Genomic DNA, 8845 nt, shown 5'->3' on the forward strand with positions numbered 1-8845 from the left:
AAGAACCATATGATCCTCTCAATAGATGCAGAAAAAGCATTTGACAAAGTATAGCATCCTTTCTTGATTAAAACTCTTCAGAGTGTAGGGACAGAGGGTACATACCTCAATATCATAAAAGCCATCTATGAAAAACCCGCAGCGAATATCTTCTCAATGGGGAAAAACTGAGAGCTTTCCCCCTAAGGTCAGGAACATGGCAGGGAGGTCCACTATCACCACTGCTGTTCAACATAGTACTAGAAGCCCTAGCCATAGCAATCAGACAACAAAAAGAAATAAAAGGCATCCGATGGGCGCCTGGGTGGCTCAGTTGGTTAAGAAATAAAAGGCATTCGAAATGGCAAAGAAGAAGTCAAACTCTCACTGTTCGCAGATGATATGATACTTTATGTGGAAAATCCAAAAGACTCCACCCCAAAACTGCTAGAACTCATACAGGAATTCAGTAAAGTGGCAGAATATAAAATCAATGCACAGAAATCAGTTGCATTTCTATACACCAACAAGACAGAAGAAAGTGAAATTAAGGAGTCGATCCCATTTACAATTGCACCCAAAACCATAAGCTACCTAGGAATAAATCTAACCAAAGAGGCAAAGGATCTGCACTCAGAAAACTACATAATACTCATGAAAGAAATTGAGGAAGACATAAAGAAATGGAAAAACGTCCCATGCTCATGGATTGGAAGAACAAATATTGTGAAGATGTCAATGCTACCTAGAGCAATCTATGCATTTAATGCAATCCCTATCAAAATACCATCAACTTTTGTCAAAGAAATGGAACAAATAATTCTAAAATTTCTATGGAACCAGAAAAGACCCTGAACAGCCAGAGGAATGTTGAAAAAGAAAAGCAAAGCTGGTGGCATCACAATTCCAGACTTCAAGCTCTATTACAAAGCTGTCGTCATCAAGACAGTATGGTACTGGCACAAAAACAGACACATAGATCAATGGAACAGAATAGAGAACCCAGAAATGGACCCACAACTCTATGGTCAACTAATCTTCGACAAAGCAGGAAAGAATGTCCAATAGAAAAAAGACAGTCTTTTCAACAAATGGTGTTGGGAAAATTGGACAGCCACATGCAGAAGAATGAAACTGGACCACTTCCTTAAACCACACACAAAAATAGTCTAAAAATGGTTGAAAGACCTAAATGTGAGACAAGAGTCCATCAAAATCCTAAAGGAGAACATAGGCAGCAACCTCTTCTACCTCAGCCACAGCAACTTCTTCCTAGAATCATCGCCAAAGGCAAGGGAAGCAAGGGCAAAAATGAACTACTGGGACTTCATCAAGATAAAAAGCTTTTGCACAGCAAAAGAAACAGTCAACAAAACCAAAATACAACTGACAGAATGGGAGAGGATATTTGCAAATGACATGTCAGATAAAGGGCTAGTATCCAAAATCTATAAAGAACTTATCAAACTCAACACCCAAAAAACAAATAATCCAATCAAGAAATGGGCAGAAGACATGAACAGACATTTTTGCAAAGAAGACATCCAAATGGCCAACAGACACATGAAAAAGTGCTTAACATCCCTTGGCATCAAGGAAACACAAATCAAAACCTCAATGAGATACCACCTCACACCAGTCAGGATGGCTAGTCAGGAAATGACAGATGTTGGCTAGGATGTGGAAAAAGGGGAACCCTCCTACACTGTTGGTGGGAATGCAAGCTGGTGCAGCCACTCTGGAAAACAGTATGGAGGTAACTCAAAAAGTTGAAAATAAAGCTACTGTATGACCCAGCAATTGCGCTAAGATACAAATGTAGAGATCCGAAGGGGTACATGCACCCCAATGTTTATAGCAGCAATGTCCACAATAGCCAAACTATGAAAGAGCCAAGATGTCCATCAACAGATGAATGGATAAAGAAGATGTGGTATATATATATAAAATGGAGTACTTTGCAGCTATCAAAAAGAAAACGAAATTTTGCCATTTGTAATGACATGGATGGAACTAGAGGGTATTATGCTAAGCAAAATAAGTCAATCAGAGAAAGACATGTATCATATGATCTCACTGATATGAGGAATTCTTAATCTCAGGAAACAAACTGAGGGTTGCTGGAGTGGTGGGGGGTGGGAGGGATGGGTGTCTGGGTGATAGACATTGGGGAGGGTATGTGCTATGGTGAGCGCTGTGAATTGTGTAAGACTGATGAATCACAGACCTGTACCTCTGAAACAAGTAATACATTATATGTTAAAAAAAAAAAAAAAAAAAGAAGATAGTAGGAAGGTAAAAATAAAGGGGGGATAATCAGAGGGGGAGATGAACCATGAGAGACTATGGACTCTGAGAAACAAGCTGAGGGTTCTAGAGGGGAGGAAGGTGGAGGGATGGGTTAGCCTGGTGGTGGGTATTAAAGAAGGCACATATTGAATGCAGCACTGGGTGTTATACACAAACGATGAATCATGGAACACTACATCAAAAACTAATGATGTAATGTATGGTGATTAACATAACATAATAAAATAAAATTAAAAAAAAAAAGAGTCAGAGGCTTAACTGACTGAGCCACCACACACCCCTCTATTTTCATATAAAAAAGCCAACTTTAAAATTGTCCAAGGTGACATCAGGGATTCTAACTCAGTTTTCTATGATACCGTTTTCTTTTGTTTCACATTCACATTGAAGTTTCCCACAAACACTCCATGCAAAGTGACAGAAGCCTTTCCATGGAGAACGATGGGTACTATTATTTTCAGTGTCCATTTATTTGTAGTGATACAGCCCCTGATAATCTTAACTAGCATTTTCTGAGCATTTGGTATGTACTCAGGTATCATTCTAAGTTTCTTATAGGGATTTTCTCAATCAACAACAAATCTGTGAGGGAAATAGTTCATAACCTTCATTTTACAAATGGTGAAACTGAAGCATCTAGTGGTTAAATTAGTAAAATGTGGATTAGAATTAAATAACATGACAGTCCTACTCCAGAATACAAGTTCCTAACCACATACCACATTGCTTCTTGGCAGGCATTTCAAGTTCTACACTACTTTCTCTTTGGGGGTCATACAAACAAGGTTTGCTTCAGTCATGTGACCCTGTTTCTAGTTAACATTACAGTTCACACACCGCTTTTGCGTCAGGTCTCTAACTTCTAATCTCAAGTACAGGTTGAATGTGTCTGTTCTTGGACTCTATCCATGAGAGATACAGTCCCACTAAAAATGGCTAAAAAGTTAAATTCCTGTATAATAAACCTAAGGAATATATAAAGCTATGATAAAGTAACCAAAGGAAATGTCTTGTCACTCAAAAATGAGAGTATTTGATGTCTTTGCTCTAATTCAAGGAGTTGAATTTCTGACACATCCTCAGAGCACAGGTTTTCAACAGGTAGAAGAAAGGAAGTAGTACATATCCCTATCTTTTCTGACAATGAATAAGCAGTCAGAGAAGGCAATTAACTCAGCTCCCCCACTTAGTCCCTTTCCTTAGCACATTTTACTTAAAAATAATGCTAGATAAAAGTGTGTTCCTTGTTATCGTTCCATTTATCAGCAAAAAGGTAAGTATAAGCATATATATATATCTATATATCTATATATATATATAAAATTTTCTATGTGGGACATTTGTTTGTCTCCTTATTTACATGTTTACCTAAACTATAATGTATGAAGAAGTCTTAATTTCACAGTCATCATTTTTCAGGAAAACTTATGAGAGTTTCTCTTCTCCCTTATGCTTTTAATTCCTTAGAACAGTGCATTTACCCCATCCTCCCTTCCTCTCTCCCTCCCTTCTTTCCTTTGGCCTTCTTTTCCTTCTCTTTCTCTTTCTCCTTTTATCCCCCTCTCCCTCCCCTTCCTTCCCTCTTGTCTCCCTCTTTATTATTTCCCGAGGAAATTTTTTTTTAAATAAAGTATTTTGCCAATAACTCTAATATATTTATTAAATTTACACTTCTATTAATTAGTGCGGGTCCTGGAGCCTTTTCCTGTAGTGCCCCCATTCCTTGTGCATCACAGTAGGTCCTCTGACTCTATAGTAATAATTTGAAAATCAACAGTCTAGATGACTGGCAAAAGCAATCAGTAGACAATCTACTTAAATATCCTAATCAGAGATGTAAGCATTTCTGAGGCACTCATATTTTGGTGCATAGGGTATTAATAACCCAGTAGAAAAATATGTCTTTTAAATGGCTTTTCTGCTGGCTTCACAAAATTGTCATGAGGATCAAGCTGTAGAATATTAGGGTAGAGATGTCTTAGAAGTTAATTCAATTCTCCACCTGATGATTGGATTCTATATGCAAACATTTTAGATGCAGATCATATCAGTTTGAAAAGTTCTAATTTTTTTTTTCTTTTTCAAAGATTTTATTTATTTATTTGACAGAGAGAGACACAGCGAGAGAGGGAACACAAGCAGGGGGAGTGGGAGAGAGAGAAGCAGGCTTCCCGCGGAGCAGGGAGCCCGATGCGGGGCTCGATCCCAGGACCCTGGGATCATGACCTGAGCCGAAGGTAGACGCTTAACGACTGAGCCACCCAGGCGCCCCTGAAAAGTTCTAATTTTGATAAAATTATTCTTTATATCATCAAGAATTTTTTCAAAATATTTCATAAACTGAAAAGGGCTCTACACATAGAAGACATTATTACTCTATTGTGCCAGGTAACACAGGGGCTATAAAGATTGACAAGACATAATTCCTGGGTCTAGAAGCTTATAATGTTTTGTGGGGAGGAAGCATATGAACATGCAAATAACTAAAGGGAAAATAGGATTTGATTTGTGCTATCAAATAATAAAAAATTCATTCTGAGTATTTAAAAAGATATTTCACATCCAGTTGAGAAAATCAGGAATGATCTTATAAAACTAAGGTGGACATTATTTGCTGTGTAAGGTTTTTTAGAAACTGAAATGCCTAGAGGTGCAAGGCATCATTTCACTAAGGGTGTGGAGATGAGGAATGGTAAGATCTTTGAATAGTGATAGGTCCAATATGTCCAAATAAAAGCATATTGAGAAATCAGATATAAGGTACTCAAGGTAAATCAGCATTAATCATGTTCAGTGCAGATATAAAACCACAGGCATTGTAGAAACATAAAGACTTGGGTTCAAGACACTTCTCCAAAGAAGACACACAAATGGCTAACAGACACATGAAAAAATGTTCATCATCATTAGCCATCAGGGAAATTCAAATCTAAACCACACTGAGATACCACCTTACACCAGTTAGAATGGCCAAAATTGACAAGGCAAGAAACCACATGTTAGAAAGGTTGTGGAGAAAGGGGAACCCTCTTACACTGTTGGTGGGAATGCAAGTTGGTATAGCTACTTTGGAAAACAGTGGGAAGTTTCCTCAAAAAAATAAAAATAGAGCTACCATATGACCTAGCAATTGCACTACTGGGTATTTATCCCAAAGACACAGATGTAGTGAAAAGAAGGGCCATATGCACCCCAATGTTCATAAAAGCAATGTCCACAATAGCCAAACTGTAGGAGGCAAGATGCCCTTCAACAGACGAATGGATAAAGAAGATGTAGTCCATATATACAACAGAATATTACTCAGCCATCAGAAAGGATGAATACCCAACTTTTGCATCAACATGGATGGGACTGGAGGAGATTATGCTAAGTGAATTAAGTCAAGCAGAGAAAGTCAATTATCATATGGTTTCATCACTTATTTGTGGAACATAAGAAATAGCATGGAGGACATTAGGAAAAGGCAGGGGAAAATGAAGGGGGGGGGAATCGGAGGGGGAGATGAACCATGAGAGACTATGGACTCTGAGAAACAAACTGAGAGTTTTAGAGGGGAGGGGTGTGGGGATGGGTTAGCCTGATGATGGGTATTAAGGAGGGCACGTATTGCATGGAGCACTGGGTGTTATACGCAAACAATGAATCATGGAACACTACATCAAACCTAATGATGTACTGTATGGTGACTAACAAAACAAAACAAAACAAAATAAAATAAAAATAAAGACTTGGGTTCAAATCCCTGCATAGCTAATTACTATGTAACACTAACAAGGAATCTACCAGTATATTTTTCTTCTAAAAACAGGGAATAGGTTACAACTAACCCACTGGCAAACTAGGAAATTAGCATGAGCAAATGAAATGTTAGTTATTACCAACAACTTTATGATTAATAATGACATGAATTATTGTTAATAATATTCCATCTTCAGGGCACCTGCATGGCTCAGTCGGTTAAGCGTCTGCCTTCAGCTCAGGCCATGATCTCAGGGTCCTGGGATGGAGCCCCACATCAGGCTCCCTGCTCAGCGGGGAGTCTGCTTCTCCTTCTCCCCCTCCCCCCTGCTCGTGCTCTATCTCACTCATGCCCTCTCTCTCAAATAAAATAAATAAAATCTTTAAGAAATATAATACTGCATCTTCGAGTAGATGAAAATCTAGTGACATAACAGGTTTTATTTTTTTCTGTTCATTTTTATCTATATAATTAGTGTTAATTTTACTGTTAAAGCTTTATGAAACAATAGCCACTAATCCCTCTTTCAATTTATCTAGAAACATTTATTAGAATAAAGATGACAGTTTTAACTCAAATTCTGTCAAACCAAATCATTACTGTAATAACCTTGCAAATACTTATAACCTTTTATTTATACTTTTAGTCATGTCTTCAAAAGTAAAAATTAATTTATTGACAATACTGTTTTTCCATTTATAATAAATATACAGCTTTTTAAAGCCACATGTAATGGCAAAATTTATCAAGGAATAGCATGAGTCCTACAATTGCAAGCAACAGTCTTACAATTCAAATAAGACTATACATTTATTCTACAAATTTGTACTGAGTATATACAATGGACCATGAGTTGTGTTAAGTACTGGAAGCTGAGGGATAAAGGCACTCTTTATCATTAGAGTTCTCAGAAAAAATAAACTGGAAATAATGATAAAGACTTTAATAGTAATGTTAATGTGAGATACAGGACATAAACAGCTACAATTAACCTTCCTAGGTCTGATAATAGCTAACATTTATTTGAATCATATAACAATGATATACTTTTTAGGTAAGATGACAACTGTATTGAGCCTTATAAAAACTTTCCTTCAATTTAGAATAAGGAGCTAAAATATATGCAGATTATTATCAGTAACTGCTGTTACCTCCTACCATCTACCATTTTTTCCTAACCAATGAAGATAAACCAGTGAGGCATAATACATTCTTTTGTTTAGGAGAGTCCCATTTGAAAGTGAAATGCATTTGCAATGACCCCTTCTACAGAAATGCTGGTTACCCTTATTCAACTTTAAGACAATCTTAAGACACTTCTACCATTGGCTCTGACTTCAATTCTACTATTAGGAATTATTTACTATGGGCAGTGAACTAGTGTATTGGTTAATGTGAGGAATTTAAAGCTGAAGAAACCACAGTCCATGGTTCGCAGTATGATTTATAGGCATGTCCACAACAAGATAACTAAAAAGAACACAATATTCTGATCTTGGGGAAATTTTCACAGAGGAGCAGACATTGAAATAGAATGAGTAGAGATAGGCTTTGCACATAGCATGAATGAAGGCACAAATACTAAAATATTACTAATAGAATTCTATCTGAAGAAATAAATAGAAGAACTTGGCAATGCTATTTTATTTTACTCAGAATATACATTTTCACAAGATATAAATTTATAATTTTATAGGTAAAAGTATAAATACACAAAATGCATGTACATATATATGCAATAATATTTATAATACTAAAAGTGTTACCAAAAAGATATGCCAAAATGTATAACATTTTATTGGATATGATCATAATAGCAAAACAGTTTTATTTCCTAAGAAGGCAGAAATAAGTTAAATACAGAGTAGATATTAGACATGAGTAACTTGAAGAAACACAGGCCATATTTGAAAATATTTCATCTAGTATTTGTTTCTGGTCAACTTTGTCATGCAAGCAAAACTAATGTTTCCTGTGGGTATGGTTCTTAGTTATAATCTTAAACTTCTAGGGTATTAAAAATATACAAGCTTCTATGGTGAGCTCTGTGAATTGTGTAAGACTGTTGAATCACAGACCTATACCTCTGAAACAAATAATACATTATATGTTAAAAAAAAAAAAAAGATAGTAGGAAGGGAAAAATGAAGGGAGGGAAATTGGAGGGGGAGACGAACCATGAGAAACTATGGACTCTGAGAAACAAACTGAGGGTTCTAGAGGGGAGGGGGGTGGGGGGATGGGTTAGCCTGGTGATGGGTATTAAAGAGGGCACGTACTGAATGGAGCACTGGGTGTTATACACAAACAGTGAATCATGGAACACTATATCAAAAACTAATGATGTAATGTATGGTGACTAACATAACATCATAAAAAAATATACGAGCTTCTAATATATCTATAATCATAGCTTGATAACAATGGTGTTACAGACTACATGGTACTCCTAATTTATAGTGCTATGTTCGACTAAAAGGTCAGATTTTTCTCTTCAGTCACCTCACACAACGATGGGAAAATAGGATTACTTAAAGTATTTCACTCATGCTCTGAAGCAGTCTATTGCATAATAGGCATGTAAGTTAAATAGTTAAAGCCAGCTGATATCATGTAAACGGAAACAAATGACTAACTGGATATTTTTCATTGAATTCAACTTCGTAACTGTCTTATATGTGTAGGTGATATAGACTTTTAATATATTTATTGCCACCAAAAAAGGCAAATTAATTTTTCCTCAAGTATCATACAGTCTATAATACTGGTTTTATGAAAGTTAATTTTACCCCCTAGCCTGGAATCTAGAAAATT

This window comes from Phoca vitulina, unplaced genomic scaffold (genome assembly GCF_004348235.1).
Source record: "Phoca vitulina isolate PV1807 unplaced genomic scaffold, GSC_HSeal_1.0 scaffold23, whole genome shotgun sequence".
Taxonomy (NCBI): Eukaryota; Metazoa; Chordata; class Mammalia; order Carnivora; family Phocidae; genus Phoca; species Phoca vitulina.